Source organism: Hibiscus syriacus, unplaced genomic scaffold (assembly GCF_006381635.1).
Source record: "Hibiscus syriacus cultivar Baekdansim isolate YM2019G1 unplaced genomic scaffold, ASM638163v2 tig00110346_pilon, whole genome shotgun sequence".
NCBI lineage: Eukaryota > Viridiplantae > Streptophyta > Magnoliopsida > Malvales > Malvaceae > Hibiscus > Hibiscus syriacus.
Genome location: NW_024062697.1, coordinates 2,347,861 through 2,370,365, shown reverse-complemented (window position 1 = coordinate 2,370,365; position 22,505 = coordinate 2,347,861). Strand labels below are relative to the sequence as shown.

The 22,505-nt window shown below is 32.3% G+C and overlaps 1 pseudogene; it reads left to right on the top strand.

The window, feature by feature from the left end:
- The first annotated feature begins 7,839 nt into the window (after positions 1-7,839).
- LOC120120746 lies at positions 7,840-15,657 on the top strand (annotated as a pseudogene).
- The last annotated feature ends 6,848 nt before the right edge of the window (positions 15,658-22,505 follow it).

Below are 22,505 nucleotides of genomic sequence, written 5' to 3'. Positions count from 1 at the left end.
TACAAGCATTGGTGCCTCTGTTACAATCCTTTTTAGCATTTCAAAACTTTCTTGACATTTCTCCGACCAAACGAAAGGCACATCTTTTCGTAGCAACTTAGTAGCGGTGAAGCTAACATTAAAAAGTTCTTCACTAACCGTCTATAATAACAAGAAAACCCCAAGAAACTCTAAACTTCAAAAACATTCCTTGGGGGTTGTCAATCCAGTATAGATTGTATCTTTTTGGGATCTACTCTTATGCCTTCTGCGAAGACTATATGACCAAGGAAAGCAATCTCAGCTAACCAGAATTCACACTTGGATAGTTTGGCAAACAACTTCTTTTTTCGAAGAGTATGAAGAATAACACGAAGATGAGCATCATGCTCCTCCCTTGACTTTGAATACACCAAAATATCATCTATAAATACCACCACAAATTGATCTAGGTAAGGTTAGAATACTCGGGTCATTAAATCCATAAATACTGCAGGAGCATTTGTCAATCCGAATGTCATCACCACAAATTCGTAATGCCCATACTGAGTTCGAAAAGTTGTTTTTGAAATATCCTCCCTTTAATCTTTAATTGGCGGTATCCTGACCACAAGTCTATCTTAGAGAACACTACTGTGTCTTTTAGTTGATCAAACATATCATCAATCCTCAAAAGATGATACTTATTCTTTATTGTTACTTTATTTAACTGACGATAATCTATGCATAATTGTAAACATTCGTAATTCTTTTTCACAAAAAGCACAGGTGCTCCCCAAGGAGAAACATTGGGTCTAATAAATCCCTTGTCGAGCAGCTCCTGCAATTGGGCCTTTAACTCTCTTAACTCTATTGGATCCATTCAATATTGAGCTATACAAACAGGTTCAGTACCCAAGTAAACTTCAATATGGAATTCCGCCTCATGGGCTGGGGGTTAGCCCAGTAATTCTTCCGAAAAAAACATCCGAAAACTCCCTAACTGTTGGAATATCAACTAATCCCGCTTTTGAAATTCGAGTGTCTATCACGTTGGCCATAAAAGATGTACATCCTTCCAATATCATTTTCTTTACAGTCATTGTTGATATCACATTGGATGGTGATTTCACTTTTTCGCCTGTCACTATGATTTCTAAGCATTCTACATCTCTAAAAAATAATCGCTTCTTGCGACAATCCATCCATCTATGATGAGGAGACAACCAATCCATGCCCAAATTAATTTCAAACTCATCAAAAGGCAATTCCATCAAGTTTTCCTGAAACAAAACCCCCAAAATCTTTAACGGGCATTTTCTACGTACCTGAGTTACCCTTGCAATATGGCCCATGGGATTTACCGCTATCATCTCACTAAATTTTGGTTCTAAAGGAATTCCTCTAGCTCTAACCAACTTTGTACTAATATAAAAGTGTGTAGAACCAGGGTCAACCAAAACAAATACAGGCTCATCGAAAATATGGAATGTAACTGTTAAAATCTCCGTGTCATCCCAATCTTCTTATTCTTAATGTTATAAATTCTGGCTACTCGTGAGTCTTTAGTTGCAGGATTGTCTCAGATTATCCTCTTGATCTACCTCTTCCTCTTCTTCTATTTGATGTTGCTACTGATATCTCATTTTGCACTGTATTATCCCTATATTTCTTAGGACAATTTTGAGCATAATGACCAGTTTCACCACATTGGAAACAAACTCTACTAAGAAATCTACATACTCCATGGTGAAATTTCCCACAAGTCTGACATAGAGTATTTCTTTCTCAAAATGCTCTACCCGAGCTAGCAGCAAAAGACTATGATTGCTTATTTATCTGTGAAGTTACAACAAATCCATCTTTATTATTATATCGGGAACTCGAACCCTTGTCTCTGGTAGCATGATGGGAAGTTAATGACATTCCAACTCTTTTTCCCATCTGCAAATCTTGCTCTACTGCTAGAGTCTCTTATTGAGCTCTTTCAATAGCCTTAGCTCGGTTAATAACTTCTTGCATGCTAGGCAAGTTTAAAGCCAACATCATCTCTTTCAACTTAGGCTTAAAACCCTCGATGAACCAATCACGTTAAGCTATGTCATTGGGAACTACCTCAATGGTGAAATGACTCAGCTTGTTATACTCAACCTCGTACTCATGTACTGCTCCCCGGAACTCAGGAGCTCCCAAACTTTTCAGCTCTTTTGGAATCAACATTCATGATGTTGGAGGACCAAGGAGAGGCAAAGGAGGTTGAAATCGAGTCAATATGGCATCGAGAGCCTGCATAAAAGCTCCAAACTCTGGCACTAGAATACCCTTATGTGCCGGTGCACTAGCGTTTTCAAACGGGATCGGATACTAACTATTAGCTTCATAGTTCTCACTAGCCGACCCTTCTCTATCTTCTTGATCTGTAGCTCTTCACGAATTCGTAGATTCTGACATCTATTAGAACATATATAATAATAACACTCAAGTTAGTAATGAGTGACATAAATCATATTCTAACTATACCATATCAGTAACCTTGACATCTTATTGGCATGTAAACCCTTTTTAAAGTAAACTACACCCGGTTTCGGCTGAGAATCGGCTAAACCTGTAGCTCTGATACCAATAAATGTAACACCCATTTCTCATATACATTTCCGTACACAAGTCACAAGTGTCACATGACTTTGAAAACATTTCCTTATTTATAAAACCATAAAATTTTGTTTCTAAAAATAAAACATTTTAATATAATAAAAAAAATATTTGTTAACTTTCAATAGTTAAAATAATATTAAATTATAACATTTTACAAACTTAATAAGTCAAATACAATCCATAACATTTTCATAAATCCAATACATGCCATCCAATTATCAAAAGTAGACATAATTGTCTTACAGTTACTAATGAGGCAACCTTTGATTAATGATATCTGCGACACTCCTTACTTCGCTAGTCTTTTTTTTTCCTACATGTGAAATCAACACACGCTGAGTATTTACTTAGTGAGGCATAGTAATACAAAATGAAGTGTACTTAAATACAAACATATCATAAACTGGCTTGGCAAACCAAGTTTCATTTACAATACCTGATAAACTATATTTAGTATGCCCAGTATACCTATCAATTATTATTTTTCCAATTTATCCTTTGTTTGCTCAATGTATGCCAAATGAGAATGCAAGGTACATGTATTGCACCAAAGTGCTGAAATGGAAATTCACAACTCATTATGAATTCCATGGATACACACCAGTGTTGAAAGTATACATACTACTGATACGAAAATGCACCATTATGTATTAAACAAAATCGACTGATAACTTTTATACATAATTTTATATCGAAATGGTAATTCACAAACTTATTATGAATACCATGATTGCACATTTTGCGCCAAAAGTACACATAGTACTGATACGAAAGTACACATAGTACTGATAAGAAAATGCATAATTATGCATTAAACAAAATCGATCGATAATTTTTATATATAATTTATGTCGTAATGCACATATGCCTCTCAATTCACATACAATGAGCTATTCAATCAACTTAGCAGATTAAACAATATAAACTTTCATCTATTCATTTTAGAGCTATTCGTACTCTAACATTATTCGTAACATCAATTCCATAAACATTATGAAAACATATCAAAATTCTGTAAAATATACTTTTATCAAACATTTGAGGTTAACTTATCGCAAGTCATCCTCGTCTCATATAATTACAATAAATGCACTCACCTGGTATGCCTCACTATTATGCCTTAATTGTAGACCGACTAATCAACTACTTTATCCTTGCATTTTTGCTTACTTGTTCTATACTATGTTACCGATACTCCCTTCGGTATTGATACCATTTTTGCATTCTGTAATCCATTTTTCAATAATAGTATCGATACCTTCCTCTTGGGATCGATACTACTTGAATAAGTATCGATATTGTTCATCGTGTTCATCCTCTTTCCTTAAATTTAACTCTATAGTATCGGTATTATTCTTCTAGTACTGATACCCTTACCCAGATTTTACATATTTCACTTCGATTTTTACCACATTTTCGTCTAAATATCTTACTTATATCACCAACCATACCATTAAACTCATCATTACTTAATCCAACTAACTTATATCCATAAATCTTCCTATAATATCCAAAAATATCCAAAGAACACTCAAAACTATGAATCACACCAATTTTTCAAACATGTTTTTAATCACTTCTTAGGATCCAAATCTCTTATTTACTTCTTTGACAAGTCAAATATGCCTTTAAACTCCAATAAATGACCTTATTTCACCAAATCACTTAAAAACTTATTTTTATTAAATCTCAAATAAATCATTCATCTCTTAGTTTTAATCCTCATTGAATTTTTCTTAAGCCTCTATATTACTTAGGGCTTCAAAACCAACCCAAAAATGAAAGGAAAAACTAACTAGATGAAACCTTACGTTTGCTATGGGGGATACAGGACGAGAAGAAGAAAAGGAGAGAACCACTTTCAGAACTTATCCTCTTATTTCTCCTATTCACTTTTATTAAATAACCCAATTTAAATGAATACTAAATTCATTCCATATAAAGGACCTAATTGCCCCTCCATTCTTCCATTCTTAATAATAAGTCTCAAACAGAATTTCCTATACTTATCAATTTACTCAATTTAACCCACCAAATTTTTGATCCTTTCACTATGGTCACCGACTCGATATTTGAGATATTACAATTATATTTAATAAAAAAAATTAAAAACCAAATTTTAATTAAATATAATAAAGAAATACCATTATAATATGAAATAAAAAAAAATTTACAAATAAAAATTGGAATAATTATATTTAATTAAAATATTAAATTGGTAAATAAAGTAGTCGACTTATTTATACATATTATAAATATATTTAATAAAATTTGAATTAAAAATATACTAAATATTTATTCTCTTGTATTCTTTCTCAATCTTGTGTCAGTTCTACTATAAAATTAATTAATTCAAAGATATTTGAGTTTAGTTTACTTCGCTTGTGTTCTTCATTTTAGCCGCGAATGAAAGAGAGGAGATCTTTTTAAGTTGTTTCTTTCATCACCAAATCAACACACATACCACGACACATATTCAGCGTCACGTCATCAGTCATGCATCTTTAAAAGTCGATTTTGTTTTTAAAAGATCATAATAATAAATTAACCGTTCAATTTTATATCTTTTTATTAATTTAATCCTTATCTTTTTATTAATTTAAATTTAAATGGACGTTTCTTCTAAAAAAAAGTAAATTTTACCTTCGAACTTAATATTCAAATTAATTTTTCATAAAGTATTTAAAAATTCAAATTTTAACAATATGGATACAACATGTCTTATGACAATTCATATATACTTTCTCGTGATAATTAATGTATATTTCATTTTAATTCTAAAATATTTCTTTATAAAATTTTGAGTTATTTGTTGATAGAAGATATAAGATAACTAGTTCAATATCAATGTACTTCCTCATGAAAGTTGATGTATATTTCATATTAATTTTAAAATATTCTTTTATAAATTTTTAAATTATTTGTTGATAGAACACATAAGATAACTAGTTCAATATCAATATATCAATATGAAATACATAGGGAATGTCCTATTAAGATTGTTAAGATTTTAAATTTACTCAATATTTTTAAAATATAATTTGTTTTTTAAATAATTGAAGTTAGTTAAATAATAATGAGAGTTTTTTAATTAGTCTAAGGTGATCATAAAGTATTATATATTCGAAAGACTCTTAACTATTTGACAATTAATACTCAAACACATCTACAGACGTTATGTTCGAATTCAGAACATCTAAAAATAACAATCATCTCTTAACCACTGAGGTCGTTTGGTTCGTGCAATAATAACGATGATTAAATTAATAACATTGGAATTGAATTTAGTTTCTCATCAAAGTCTCTTTGGTCAATCCGGTCCTAAGCTGGCAATATATTCTACCACTCTTTCTTGTTTTTGAGGAATCAAGAACAAAGCAGACATAGAAACGTTTGTTTTGTTTTTTCTTTACATTCAAATTATATTATTTGTTCTTTACTATTTTAAAAATTGAAATTAATTTTTTATATTTTAATCTGATATAATTTGAATTCAATTGTTGACATAAAAGTTTTTTTAAAAGAACACATTTAACCATTCAGTTAACCTATAAAGATTTTAGCATGGTTTTCAGAACCGAACCGGTCAGCGAACCGGCTGTGCTACCGGTTCACTGCGAACCGGCTGTGCTACCGGTTCACTGGTTCAACCGATCGAACCAGTTAGACCGGTTGAAAGAATCGGACGACGTCATAATTAATTAATTATTTAAAAAATTAAATAAAAATATAAAAAACATTTAATAAAAATAGTTTTTTATATCACAAGTCATATTCAAAGCAAGTTTTAAAATAATAAGTTAAAACCCATAAAATCAAGTGAAACAAAATGATTCAAATCAACTACAACATAATATTTTAGGTGAAACATATTAAATAATAAATATAATTATATAACTATAATAAAAAAATTTGGGGCTAAACAAATCATAACAAACGATGTCGTTTGGTTTAATTTTTTTTTATAAAAAATCCCACATGGCTAAGAAACATAGAAGAACATCACAAAAGTCTAAAGAGTAAAAATATGAAAACAAAACAATCTTACATGGTTAAGAAACATAGAAGAGCATCCCAACTGACTTCTATAAATAATAGAGGTAATTTAGCATTCAAAATCATGGAGCCTTTTGGTGAGCACAGAGCGAACTATTCTTTCGCTTCAATTGAGCTTACTTTTAAAGTTTTCGAGTTCGACTCGGCTCGTTTAACAAACGACATCGTTTGATTTATTTTTTTTAAGAAAAAAAAACATAACCGGTTCACGGTCCGGTCCGGTTCGAACGGTTCCTTCCGGTTCACTAGTAGAGGTTTAACCGGTGTAAAATGAACCGGACTAGGCAGCGGTTCCCGATTGAATCGGCCGGTCCGGTCCAGTTTTCAAAACACTGGATTTTAGTAAACGTAATTGTTAGACTGTAATTTTTTTAAAAAAAATCGACTAACATATATTTTAAAAACCAAGTGAATTTTAATATAACTAAAGTGTATATAACAAATTAATCTGAGTCAAATTAGATGATAATCAAGTAAGCAATGAGATATTATATGAACTAAGATCTTATTTAAAAATTTATTATTCACGAATCAAATGACCTTGATGCTGAAAGAATTGTTGTTATTCCTTAATGTATCGAGTTTGAGCACCATGAATATTAAGGGTATGAGTGTTGAATGTGAAGTGATTGAGAGTTATTTTTGAACAAATATTATTTTATACTTACACAGATTAACAAAAAAAAATATTAAATCAGCACCTAAATTGAAAAAATATCTCAAATGAGTTATTATTTAAAAATTATACAATCAAATTTTAAAAGCTTATTTATTGTAAACTTTCAAATTAGAGTTCTGATAAGAAAATATTTCACTTCAAGACTTACTCGAATATCATCTAATTTGACATGGATCAATTTATTATATAAGTCTATAATCAGTGGTGTTACTAATCTAGACTAACTAATAACAACTAAATGTAGAAGACCAATTTATGTTAAATTAAAAAAAAAATCCAAAAACTCAGCACATTAGAAGGACCAAAACTAAAATTGGACCCATTCTTAAACCAAGGATTTTTATTTTGGATATTAACCAGCTGTTTTAAAAAAAAATCAGTGGATCTTTCATCAGTGGTTTAAACTTCAAAGTCGTTTGGAGTATTGGATACTGTGATTCTACCTGTCAAAAATGGTGTGCAGCCATTTTTGTTCAATGTCTAAGCCAATAATGGAAATAGCACGCATGGAAACCACATGTTCATGCCATTTCAGGGCCTGGGTTGATGTGAAGTGCATCCCACACCAAGTATTCACTTCTTGCAAAGGTAAATTCCATTGGTTTGGTTGATTTGTTTTTGATAAATCTGAGTGAATACAAGTAGTGTCTGTTCAAGATTTTAATTTACTTTACAATGAATGTTTATACTCTTCATACGATATGCTTGAATTTGAAACTTCAAGGGATAAGATAACAATAATTCCCTTAACCACTCAAGTCATTTGGCTCGTGTTCATGTACGAGTAATAGTTTCTTCACTGAAGGTTTGTTTTTGCAGGCATATCTCCAAAGGCTTCTTTTGCGAGTGCCCGAAATGATATCCATGTGCCAAAGAAATCTGAGTTCATTTGAGCAACAGAAACTTGGAGCTGCAGATTTGGGGCATGAGATTAGTGGAAAGAATTTGAGAATACTGAACGCCTTTGATGATGAGTATGATGGTGTTATTGTTGACTCGGAGAGATTACCAGCTAACCCCCTTGTCTTTGCTTCCAACCTTCGTTTCTCACTTTCTCATTTGAAGGCAAAGGTAAATTAATGATCCCTGTCTAGGTTTCTAATTGAATTAACGGTTCGAGCTCGACTCAGGTAAAATTCAGTTAACGTTTGATTTGAATTAATTTGATTTGAATTCGACTCGAGATCTTAACGAGTTGAGTCAAACAAGGTCCGACTTGACTTCATAAGTTCGGGAACAGTTCGTTATTTTTTAATAAATTTTTAGGATGTTGATAGTCTTATTTTTAGGATTGATTATGTATTATTGTTAAACCTACTTTTTATAATGATTGTAATATGTTAGTTTGGTATTTTTGGGGATTGTTACTTCGATTATAATATATTAGTTTGGTGTATTTATAGATGTTAATTTTGAGTTTAAATTTTGGAATTGCATCACACAGTATTATGATATTTTAAATAAGAATGAATCGAACAAAAATTTATCAAATTTATCGAGTATCGACTCGAGCATTGCTCAGCTCGTGATGGACTCGCTCGAGTCTCTGTATCTATTTACAACTCACTTCAAGAAAATATACATTTAACGACACATGAACGATGACACGCTAATTTATGACTTGTAAAACATGTGTGTCATAAAAAAATGACATGTTTATTAAAATCTTAACGATTTATGACTTACAATAATGTGTGTCATATTTAATAGTCATAATCTAAAAAATTTAGCAAATACACGGAGTACACTTTTTATTGTGTGTCATCTCTAAAGGTCGTCTTTTAATTTTCCCCCTATAATTTTCATCTTCACTTCTTTTCGGTCTCTTTTTCCAGTATGTTTCCCTCTCTCTACGTACCCTTTCAAACTTTTCAAATACCAGCAAAAAATGCCCCCTCCCTTCTGCATTACCATTATCTCGTATCCCTTTCTCTTCTATTCTCTTCTCATTTTTCTTCAAAATCAGTTTCCTTTGTTTCGTTTCTGGGGGTTCTGTTCAGGGCGAAGGCTACTGTTGAGAAGGTGAAACGGCTAAGAGTTTGGGTTCAAAACTACGATTGGGAAGATGTGGGACCGAGGCACAAGTGGAGAGGCTTTTGGGTTTGAATTCTGGGTCTGAGATTAAGCTTATAGGCCATATGCTGAGTTTTGGATGGGAACCCATGACTCAGGGCCAAGTTTTATGGCTGATAACAATGGAGAAGGTGGGAATTTGGGTTTAAAAGATTGGATTTTGAAGAATCCGAATGTGCTTGGTCACAAGGTTTTGAAAAAATGGGGGCATTATCTTCCTTTTCTGTTCAAGGTTTGTTCTTTTCTTTTACACGTATTTCTCTACTTTATTTCTGGGAATTTCTTTTCTTTTTCTCGTTTCCTTTGATTACTAGGAAATTGAATTTTGATTTTTGTGTGCATGTGTTTGGAATTGGGTTAATGAGTTTTATTTTTCATTTTAATAGTAATGGCCATAACTATATCAATCATTGTTTTCTGCATTGTCTTACGGCCACCATAACTCTTTGCTTCTACATTCATTGCACTTGCCAATAAAACAAGTAGGATGATAAGGGAAGCCTAGATGATGGTTCAATCAGCCATTTTCTATGCTAAAATTACTGATATAATTAGAATGGGTTGTATTTGAAAGCAACATAACCTCATTCTCATATATAGCTTTGAATCCATCGAAAACGTCCAAGATTTCACAGCTCAAGAAATATTGGTATGGCGTATGCAGTTGTGGACTGATCTTATTCCTCGTTGCATAAATGACAGAAAATCCTTGAAAGACAAGGAAGAGAAAGATATGGCTCATTTTTGCATTTGGGTTTTGTCTTTTGTTTATATCCCAAAGTTGAGTGACTCTGAAAAATGAATTTGTCTTTCCACAGGGTTTTTGTCTTTTTCTAATTCCTAATAATAAAAATAAGATGTCAATATTTTCATCTAATCTCATATTAGACTACAGATAACACTCCATTAATCCAATCAGGCCTATCTGCAGGTTTGTAACATTTATTATTATTTTTATTTTAAAATTACAGCTTTCAACTAGAGATAGACATTGTACATAGTTAAAAGGTAATTTATGCGACAACCTAGTACTTGGAAATGGAATATGAGAGGCTTTACCATATTTATATAGTACTCACTAAATCATTAATCACTAAACTGTATATTGTTATCTGACAACGAATGAGTACTTTTACTTCAGTATTCATGGAAATTGAATTCTCACCATTCATCTAAAATTTCCATTTTTACCATTTTTTGTGATGTCCATTATTATTTTCCCCTCTGCTTCTTTTGGTATTTAGAAGTGTAAAATTTACTTTTTGGGTTGTTTTCATCTTAATTTAATTTTAGATCAAAGTGATCAAGATAGAAATTAGGGGACTAGAATGGATATTGGAGATGTTAATGGCAAAGAATTAAGCTTGACATTTAAAAATGGAAACCAACATAACTTTAACTACAATATGAGTATTTTCTTCTTCTGGTATTTATCTTTTGCAGTAAAATCCCAACTTGATTCCGTGTTTCATATACTTTAATATAGGTACTTTCAGTGGCAAAACCCCTTTCAATACAGGAACATCCAGATAAAGAATTGGCCAAAGAATTGTATAAGTTGAAGCCAAATCTCTATAAGGATGCTAATCATAAACCTGATATGGCTTTGGCCATAACAGAATTCAGGGCCCTTTGTGGGTTCATTACTCTTGAGGTAATACATGAATCAGGCTCGGTTTTTGGTGGTGGAACTTCCCTTTCCTGGTTGTCTTCTTCGAGTGAATTATTCTTGCCTTTATGTTTGCTAATATTCTTGGTAGTCACATTTTGCAATTATATTTTTCATCTATGCTGTCAAGTTATGATTATGGAAATGATATGCATGATGAAACTTTGAGTCCAAATCACATCTGAAATCGAGACATAAGGTAATCTATCTTGACTTTATGTGAATCCACTGCCACCTTTTCTGGTTGGTGTTGTTTTTGCCTAAACCGCCCAGGCATAAATATTATACTTGCTATCTTTAGGTGAAATTTAATGTAACTGTGCCAGAACATTCTCATGTCTATTGATATTAGAGGATTATTAATATTTTTAAACTTATTTTCTGTATATATTATGATGCTCCAGGATAGGTACCATCACATTATAGAAGTTTGATACCCATTCTAGCAATTTCATAGAGTTTCTACATGCTGAGGAATATAATATTTTAATTGTGAAAAAAGATAAATATTCAATTGTATTGTTTAGACTTTCTTTGTCATGTACTGCTTATTTTTTGTTATTTCCAAATAATGTCTGAAATATCTTTAGGATTGTTGCAGGTTGCTAATATTTGTTTTGTATTAGTTGATGGATGCTTCTTGTTTGTACTTATCATTTTCTTTGATTCTGCCAACTATTGTCATATATATGAAGCAAGTATTTTTTTCTTCTTTGTAGGAGCTTCTCGGTCGATCCACTGATTTCTTGTGTACATGCCTAAATGGCGAGGATATATTAGTTTAAAATATTGTGTGCAAAATAAAATCTTTGTCTGTACATGCTTGCTGTATTAGGTGTTTTTACTGTAGTCACCATGTGGGCAGTTGATGTAACTGAGGGTTGTAGGAAAATAAAGCTGCAGTACTACGGGTTTAAACTAGCATCTACAGCAAGTTAAAGTCAGTGCTACTTACCTAGACATTAGATGCATTTGGTTGAGAGACATAGACTTTGGTTTCAATTCTTCTTTGTGCAACATAGATAGTATAGTTCATGGCTAATTCGAGCAGCGAGCAGTAACTAATTTTATGTGAACTAGGACTACTATTGTTGAATTCATTTAAGGAGATTTGTAACTTTCAGTGTTTGTTTATTAACTTATAATAATGGTTATATGTTCTTTCTCAATGTCGTATTTTCTTTGTTTTGTGTGTTGGATAGAGAAGATACCCAGATCACTGAAGTAGAACCTTATATTCCTTTTAATATTAATCCATCAGGAATGCAGCCTGTTCTCACTACCACTTATCTATTGGCTTTTCCAAGTAATGTTGCAAGGTAATTGTGCCCTGAAGTGATTTAAAAACTTATTTTGAATTCTCTGTTCTATTCACATTTTTGGGCCAATATTCTTTTGATGCATAACATATCTTGGGTTTGTTGTTTGTCTTATCCTACGGACTTACCTTAAAGCTATCTTTTTTTTTTGAATGCCCAAAATGATGTTAACACATTGCATTATTGGCAATATCCTTGGTTCACCATTTTGGGAGCATGTTAAGGAGATATTGAACCCTACAACATCTGTTGGAGCATAACCATGGGTTTACTATTCAATATATGTGTTTTTTTTTTTGTTTTTTTGTTTAATATCTTTGAAATTGTAAGTGCTTTTGAACCTCTGTGATTCTAAGTTTATGATGATTACCTGCTTATTGTGTGCTATTGCTATCTAAATTTCTTCCATTTTCCTATTTGTATACATTGGACTAATCTTTCAAATCTAATAATCAATCCTTGAATTTTTTTATATGATGTGTTTGTTTGAAGAATTATGCAATTTTGGCTTCTATTAGTTTATCCACTACTCATTGCTTCTTTCTATTTGCTGTTTGTGTGGAAACTCCTGTGCAGGCCAACTTACCGAAGGAAATAGTAGATTACCTGAATAAGATGGGTGCCAGGATACCAAATATAAAACTAGAGAAGACTACTATTGAATATCTCTCAAAGGTTCAGGCATCAACACGTTTTTTGGTACATTTCTGTCTGAAAAATAATTACAATATGTAATTGGAAGCTTATGCACTATATGTTGAACCTGCTTCTCATTTCTTTTGGAATTCTTAGCCGTTTTTTGTCATTTTAGTACTCTTTGATTGTTATATACTTCACTTTAAATAAGTATAAATTATATACTTATTACATATTTTTTACTTAGGTTGGCGATGGGAAGAAAGAATACACGGATGATGACATTGATGATATTCGCAAAGAATGGGTATCTTATGTGGCAAACTTTATTATGCCGTGATATTTTTTATCGACATATGATTACAATATTTTCGATAACTTCATGTTAATATATTGTATGCAAATGATTGCTTATATATAATGTGATATATATATTTAGTATTATGAGGCATTAAATGTGATTTAGTTTGATTATTTGTCAATCTACAATATATATATGTATATAATTTACGACATACAATCACGACACACGAATGTGTGTCATCTTCATTTCTAACGTGTGCTTCAATGACACGCAATGTAAGTCGTAAATGCGTGTCATAAATTTATGACACACAAATGTGTGTCATATTCATTTATGACGGGAGCTTCAATGACGCGCAATGAGCATCATAAATGAGTGTCATAAATGAGTGTCATAAATGCGTGTCATAGATTTATGACATACAATTGCGTGTCATCTGAGATTCATGTCGGTGGCTTTAACGACAGGCATTTGTGTGTCATCCGCACCCATAGATGACGCACAATTAAAGGGGTTTTTGTAGTAGTGACTTGTACTCGAGACTGATCTTCAGCCATCAATCTGGAGGAAAGGAAGGGAATTTGGCTCAAGTTACCAGCTGAAAAATCAGAGCTTGTACCAGTTGCAGTCAAGGTATCCTCCCGAACACTAAAACTTGCATACATAGGACGCAGAAAACAGAATGGAGTGCAGTTAAATTTCATGGAAGATTTTTTTAACTGCAACGGGTGATGCTGGAAGGATTCGAGTATCACCACGCACAGAAAGGGTATGTAATGTTAACTTATTGGCTACCCAAAGGACCCAACATGCTTCTTGGTAACGCCACCCATGATCCAATCAAGTTGGATTGGAGGATTTGTCATCAATGACAACGAGGTACCAAATCTCTTCAAAACCAAAATAATATTTATCGTAATGTAATGTTAACTTACTGATTAATTGCAGGTTCTGGTTATACGAGAGAAATATTCTGCTCCACCAATGAAAATACCTACATGTTTCATAGACGAGGTATCTCCAAAGTCTTAGATCAAAACAAAAACAAACTAGGCAGTAGAAATAGTAATTTTTTTTTTATTTTTCCGGGTAAAGTATACAAATGGTCCCCTGATTATAGGGCATAACTTTTTTGAGTCCTCCAACTGTAGGACATTTTGTTGACTCTCCAGACTATTAAAAGTTGTAAAATAGTCAATTGACTATTTATATATTCCAAACTCTTCATTTTTTATTAAAAAATTGACAGCCGTCTAAACTAGATGTTAACCTGCTGATTAAGATATCATAAAATCATATTTTAATGATGTCTTATGGCATCATTTTTGCTTTCAAGCACTGATTCGAAGACATAATGTTTCAAATATTGACTCAACAACATAATGTAAACGAAGAGTCGATATAAAATGTACAACTCAAACGATTATGGGATCAAGTTTTATCATATCTCAATAAAAAAAAGTTAACATCCAGCTCATACGACCACCAATTTTTTTAACAAAAAAATGACGAGTTTTAGATATATGAATAGTTGAATAACCATTTTATAACCTTTAATAGTCAGAGACTAAATAAAATAGTGCCCTATAGTCGGGACTAGATAAAGTAGTGCCCTATAGTTGGGGGACTATTTATGTACTTCACCCTAGTTTTCAATGTCATAAAGTTTAGTTTGGTATGTCAGTCAGCGGAGATTCATACAGGAGCTATAAGGGAAGTCAAGGAAGAAACCGGGGTAAGCAATGTGTTTATATATATATATTGATATCATGTAACATTTGAGATTGCCATGCCTATCTGTTTGTTATATTGACTCTTAAGTTATTAAATTGTCATATTCCACTTTGCAGATTGATACTGAGTTTCTGGAAGTAGTAGCATTCAGGCATGTGCACAAGTGGCCTTTGGAAAGTCAGATATGTTCTTCATCTGCATGTTGAAGCCTCTATCAACTCGGATTACAGTCGACGATAAGGAAATTCAGGCAGCCAAGGTACGCATCTGTTGTACTCCATTTACCTGTATCCAAATACGAGTCGAATAAAAATACTTTTAGGGAAGAAGAAAAGAGTGACTGATTTGTGAAATGGATACGATGCAGTGGTTGCCTTCAATAGAGTTTTTGGAGCAAGCGTTGATCAAAGAAGATTGCATGTTCAAGAAAGTAACTGAAATCTGCATTGCCCGCCTGGGAAAGCGTTACTGTGGGCTATCTGTACATCAATTGGCATCTAGATTTGATGGCAAAATATCTACTCTCTACTACAATGTTGTCGACTCTTATGATATTAACTGTATAGGCAACTGAAAACAATCACATAATTTACCCTATTGTTTTATATAACATGTAATTACACATATCCTGTCTACTGTAAATGCGCATTTGAATGTAAATATCTGCCTCTTTTCTTCACCGATGCACATCATCAATAGGCTCATCAATGTACAGAATCATGTAAATCTGATTAGAATTAAAACTTAATTTATATGAAATCAAGAATCCAATATTTAGACATATCAAATCAAAGAGAATAAAATACAATACTAGATTTATGAAAGTGCACTAGAACTAATTTATAAGTTAAAATCTTTCATTCTTTCATTGGTTGTGATCTACCAAGAAGATAACTTTTCTCTTGTCGTAAAAACTCTCCGACAAGATAGATCAATACAAGTTAAAATGTTTCTTGAGAACCATTACCTCTTTATATAGACTAAATGTTAGCTCTTACGAACAACCGAAATAAGCCAAGGGTGAATTGACCTTTTAAGAAATTTTGTGAAAGCAAACGAAAAATAGAAATATTTGCACAACGATTTAGAGTGGTTCGACTTCTAAACCAAGTCTACATCCACTACCTTAGCATCCACACTAAGAATTTCTCAAATCCACTATATTTGCTTACCTTTAAGGACAATGTGTAATCTTACAAATATTTCAAGGTTTATACTCAAAACCTTGAATACAGACTCTCCCAAAGAGTAAATACAAATAAAGCAAACAAAGAGGAAACCTAACAAGGCAAATATGTTTACACTAGTTAAGCACTCACCCAATACACACTTGAGCAAAACAAACAATGTAGCTCACAAGTGTGTTTACAACAAAGAATTTGACAAATTAGCACAAAAGAATACTTGATGTTGTTAGTTTCGTTCAATATGGTTATTGTTGACCTTGGGATGCTTTGACCTTCAATTCATACATTATCCATCAATTTCTATCTGTTTGGAGTTATTGAGATCATTATATCTGTTACCTATAACCAAAACCAAGATTTAATGCACAATGATCGATCCTATGGTGAAAAGGGATTGATCCTTTTTCAAATAATTCGACCGTTGCAGTAAAGGAATCGGTCCTTTAGAAGAAGAGATCGATCCTATTCGTCGAGGGATCAATACTTTTGGTGAAGGGATCAATCGTTTTGTAAAGGGATCGATCCAATACTTACTGGAATCCAAGGGATCGATTCTTTTTCAAGGGGATCGATCCTTTGGTCAAAGGGATTGATCATTTTGTTATGGGATCAATCCTCTGAACCAAAAATGTTTGGAAACTTGAATTTAAAGCGTGAAAACGATCGAGTATATTTTTGAAAACATTCGACTAAGTAGAAAATATTTAAAAGTATATTTTCAAGTTAATTTGGACTTTGAATTATTTTCGATAAATTCTTTTGACAAATTCGATAAATTCCAAAACTAATTTTGCAATTTATTGTTATATCATAATCTTAATTTAACAATCTCCCCCTTTTTGATATAACAAAACTATTTGAAAAAATGTTTTTGAAAAATAATAAAACAATTTGAGAACTTGTGAAAAGTTTAAGTTCCAATTTTTAAGTTTGAAAAACCATTTTTCATTTTATACTTACTTCTCTCCATTTTTGTTATATCAAAAATATTTCAACAATGTTAGTATCATATAACAAATGAGATAAAGTAATAAAAATAAAGCTAGAGTCAATTAAGCACATATGAAGAATTATATATGAAACATCAAGGTACTTTAACATAAATATCCCATAATATCAAATGCATATAAGTTCAAATATCTAACATGAAAAGCATCCAAATATCGAATAAACATAGGTTCATAACACCAATCATTAAAAGTTAAATAACCAAATATAACAAAGTCTAAAAATGCGGTAAAATGATATGATATGTGTGCATGAACTAAGATGGTGATGAATGAGGGAAGGAAAATTTGTCACGCTGACGCTGGATCGCTCGAACTCCTCAATCATACGAGCCTCAAGAGCATTGATAACCCCCTAAAAAGGCTAAGTTGTGTGCCTTTTTTACTTAGGTTATTTGTTGTCTAAAAGCACATTTAGTTGCATGTAGTTGCATTTAGGCTCATATAGTTGCATATGGTGTTGTTGTTTTACTGCATCATTTTTTTTTGAAAAACTGGTGTTGGTTAATGGGAAAGGTTGTGCTCTTGTGCTGATGTGCAGGTGAATAGGGCTAGAGGAGAAACAGTGATTTGTCGTAGCATACTGGATGAGGAGATTTGGTGAAATGCTACAACATTTTGGATTATATTTCTGAACAGAAAATGACAAAAATGACGAAGATATTTTTATGAGAGCTACCAGCTATCTATGTTCACATGTGAATTCCTCTACCAACTTCCCTTGTGAGCCCCACTGCCAGTCGTGCCTACCCTTTCACGTAAAGGGAATGATACATATGGCACAAAGGGAATTTTTGAACAAAACCCTAGGGATTCCCTTGGTATAAGTAGATAAGGATACCCTACATTTTAAAAGAGAGCTTTTGGGAATATGAGATAGGAGAGAGAAGAGACAGCTAAAACAAATTCTCAATTTTCTTTTCTTTTCTTTCTACTTTCGTGGTGTCCTCCATAGTCAAGCTTCAATGGGATAGTAAGCTAGGCCTTTGAGAGAAGCTAGCTTGTTAAGGTAGTTCACAGTAGTTCAAGAAAGCTCACGACAACACTTGGGAGTTCTCTTCTCCTTTTTTATTTTTCACTCTTATTTATTGTAGCTTTTGCAATAGAATAAATGATCTTTGTGGATGATTTGTACCACTCCATGAACTAACTTATTTGGTGTGGGTTTTCTTTGGATGATTATGTGTTTGTTGAAATGAATGGTTTTATATTTTCATGTTATATACTTGCTTTGCTCATTGTATTTATTTACTTAGAATTGTAAGAGCTTCCGAGAGTTAGCCATTTCCTAAGTTTTATGCCTAATATCGAGAGAATTAGGTGAGATCAACGTGAGCAATGGGGATAAGCTGGGAAGCAAAGCCCTAATCCAAATTAGATATAAGGAGAGGATTTCAATGACAAAAAGGAGTAATACTTAGTCGATATAATTTTGCTATTGTTTACGCTGAGAGGCATTACCGTAGCATTTTACTGTCAGGTTCCTTACTAGAGATCGCCTAGGAGAATATTTAGCAAACTTTTTCAAGCAATATACTCATGAAAGGCATGGAACATTCTAGAAGACAAAGCATATGATTCTTTATTAGACCCTACCATTTATCCCCATTGTAGCTTGTTTGTTCAAGGTTATCTGGTTATCTTATTTTATACCCAGATTCTCGATTTAATTGTTATAGCATTCTTTAACTTTACTTCTTTGTTTTCCAAAACATTTCACCTTCATACTTGTTATTTTGCCAAAACATCCCATAAATTATTCAAACCACCATATATCTATACATTAAAGTCTATAGTTTTAGTGCATTAACTTAACCTGAAAATCCCTTCAATCCTTGTGGAGATGATACTTACTCATTACTATATTACTTGTTTGATTGTGTATACATGCACAGTTTGCGTGCCATATTATAGTACACTCATATATGTAAATAAGTATCCTAACGATGCTCGATCACATCAAAGTGGGATTCGACATAGGCTCAAATAGAACCAATAGACTAAGGTATCATCTCCTCAAAACCTCAAAAGAAGTCTATGGGAGGTGCCGACATCGTCGTCATGAGCCTCCTCCATATGCTCATCTCCATCGTAATCATCATCCATATGCTCTCCATGGTGACTACGGATTCAATGCATTTATCCCTCGGGATCCTTCATATAGTCGATCTGCACCATAGTGTCACGACTAATGATCTTTTCATCGGAAAGGAATGCCACGGTCTCATATGAAGTGTCGACATTGAGAAGCTCAAACAAATGACTAAGATACATCCCATATACAAGGTTTGGTTGAGCTTTCAATTTGATGACACTCACAATATCATTAAAGATCATACTAGCTAGATAGAGCTTGTGACATTGTCAGATGCAGAACATCCACCAATAGTCACTCTTGAGGACGGTGGAAAATTCTGTGCCACAAGCACGTTTGAAATGGGTGATAATGAGATGAAGCAAACGATTATTAATTGAGAAAATGATGGCTCTATTGTTTAAAAGGCGTATATCGAGAGGAAAATGGCCTTTATCATTGTCATCGTCGGTAAGAGGGAGGTCAAAGATTTGGGTGATGAAATTGATGGAAATGGGGACTGTAATACCCATAAGGTAAGAAATACTCGTCCAATAAGTGGTGCCATCATGAGAAGCGGATGACACACAAGCATTCAAGTAAAAAATCGAAACAAATAAGGGTGAGTAGGGCCATGAAAGTTAAGAAAAGTAAAAAGCTTAATATCTTTTAAATTTTACTCGTAAAGAAAATCCAATTTTTTTCTCAAAATTAAAATTGATTTTTCATGTTTTCTTAACATATCGATATGCAAAGAATGAGTCAAAACACTCACGAGCTTTGGATTTTTGAAAACATTGGTTTATCTGAGAATCGATTTGAGTGTTACTTGGATTTCCCCTTTAAAGTCGTGGTTTTTCTTTTTGGGGTTTTGTAAAAAAATAAAAAAATGTTCTTGAACAAAAAAAATGTGTTTAAAGATGCTTAAAAATAATTTAAAAAGAATCAAAACAATCTTTTTAGGTTAAAAAATAGTATGGCTAGATGGTTTTGGTGGTTGTTTTAGTTAGGGACTTTTATTGAACAACTTATGTGTGTAAGATAAAAATTTGGGATTTTTGACAATTTTGGTAATGGGTAATGCTCCCTGCAACAAAACAAGGAATAAACAATTTAAAATTTGTTGTTTAATCACCTAATTTAACCTAATTTGTTCGAATTTAGAAAATTGAAAAGTTAGGCTTTTGATAAATCTTACCCAAAGGTTGATTCTTCAAAAATTGAAGAATGATTCGTTGAAAGGGTGAAAGGGGATTGATTTTCACTCAAAACCCAGTTGAAATTGATCCAATATGAAGTTTTTTTAAGAAATTCAAAGTTTGGGAGGATTTTGGGTATTTTGCTTCGAAATAAGGCTTGGTATGGTTGAAATGCGCATAAACAGACTTAAAATGGCCTTTCTTCGCACATTTGGCCTAAAGGAATCGATCCATCGTAGAAAGGGATCGATCCTTTTAAAAAAAGGTTTCGTAACATCTTTTTTGACGAACGATAAGTTTTGATGAAAACCTCGAATTTCTGACTTATTTGGAAAAAATCAAAATTTTATGTTTTTTATTAAATTGAGTAGGAGTCGCCATCGACCTTTGGGTTAGGTAGGTCGAATACCTAAAAATACATTTTAAAACAATTTTAAGAAAAATTGTTTTTAAGACAAAAGTTGGTTTATGTTTACCAGAAATTCATTTTTAAGGATTCGGGAATCGATTATGCATGGGAAAGGTAAGCACCCCCACAACGCCCAAAAATTGGTACTTAATCTCTTGTATATTGTCGTGGTAAAAATTTAAAAAATTTGAATCAATATTTAAAGTGTGATCCTTTTATTAAACATTAATTAATTTATATCGAATTAGTTATTAGGGAATACTCCTTAACTTGAAAAGAAATCATGAGATTTGCACACTCTCTAATGGGAAGGCTATCCCATCTATTTCTCCTTTATAAGAAAAATATCCCCTCTCAACGTTATCAAGAAGCACAAATCGAATGTAAATTGAATATTAGTAATTGCATAAGATAGCTTACTATTTAAAGAAACATGCATTGCATCAATTCAATTAAAATAAAAAGGAATTAATAATCACTTTTATAAAAATAAACTCAATTTATTTCAAGTTCAATTTTCGTTCTAATATTGTATCGAATCACACTAATTCGATTAAGTAGAGCTTTTCACGCCCATACTATGATAGAGTGTTCTTGAAAGCATCGAGTATAATGAAATCTTACCAGGTATTAATATTGAATATAAGAGTAGTTGCAATCTTAACAAATGGTGATTAAAAATATGGGTTATATTTTAATATATATAAAAGAACTACTATATTTAAAATTAAAAAAACAAGTAAGTGACCATATTGAAATAAAACAAAACGAAAAGTCAAGAACAAAAATAATAAAAAGCAGGAAGCAATGGTGACCAAGATGCATAAATTGAAACTACAACATCAAATTTAAATAAGATAACAAAGCAGAACCCATTAGTGACTAAAATGAAATAATATAAAGATCAGTGACAAATTTCAAAGAATTACATAGTAAACATGTGACTAAATAGAAACAAAATGAAGAAAATAATCCAAATCTAAAATAAATAACATGAAAAAGTGACTAAAATAAAATAAAAAAAATGAATTTCGCATGTTAAATTCAAAATTAACAAAATAAAGAGGAAGATCATGTGACCAAGTTGCAAAATCACGGCAAACCTGGCAAACTAAAGAGAGATTTGCCCCTAAAATTTTAATATAAACCTAATTTACTAACCTAAAAACCTAAAACTAAACCACTCATTTTTTGCTCAATCCTTTTTCCCCACTCTCTTAACCCGACGGCATCTCATTAAAGGAGATCGAAGGCTCCACCATCCGGCCTCCACGACAGTGGCCTCCTCACTCCAACGTCATCGAAAGCAACCAAAAATTTAGTGCCTAACGACCCCCTCCTTTAAAGTTTTTATTCAAAAACAAAGAAATAAAGTGCACCAAAAAAATTTAACCTTTGAATGTTGTATTGATTTCAGAAAAAGGGAGAACCCCTTTTACAAATCTCTATTTTTTAGAGAGGAAAGAAAAAAGATGACAAATGAAAACCTCATTACAATATGATTTTTTGGGGTTTTATACCCTATTTTGTACATGAATAAATTGTT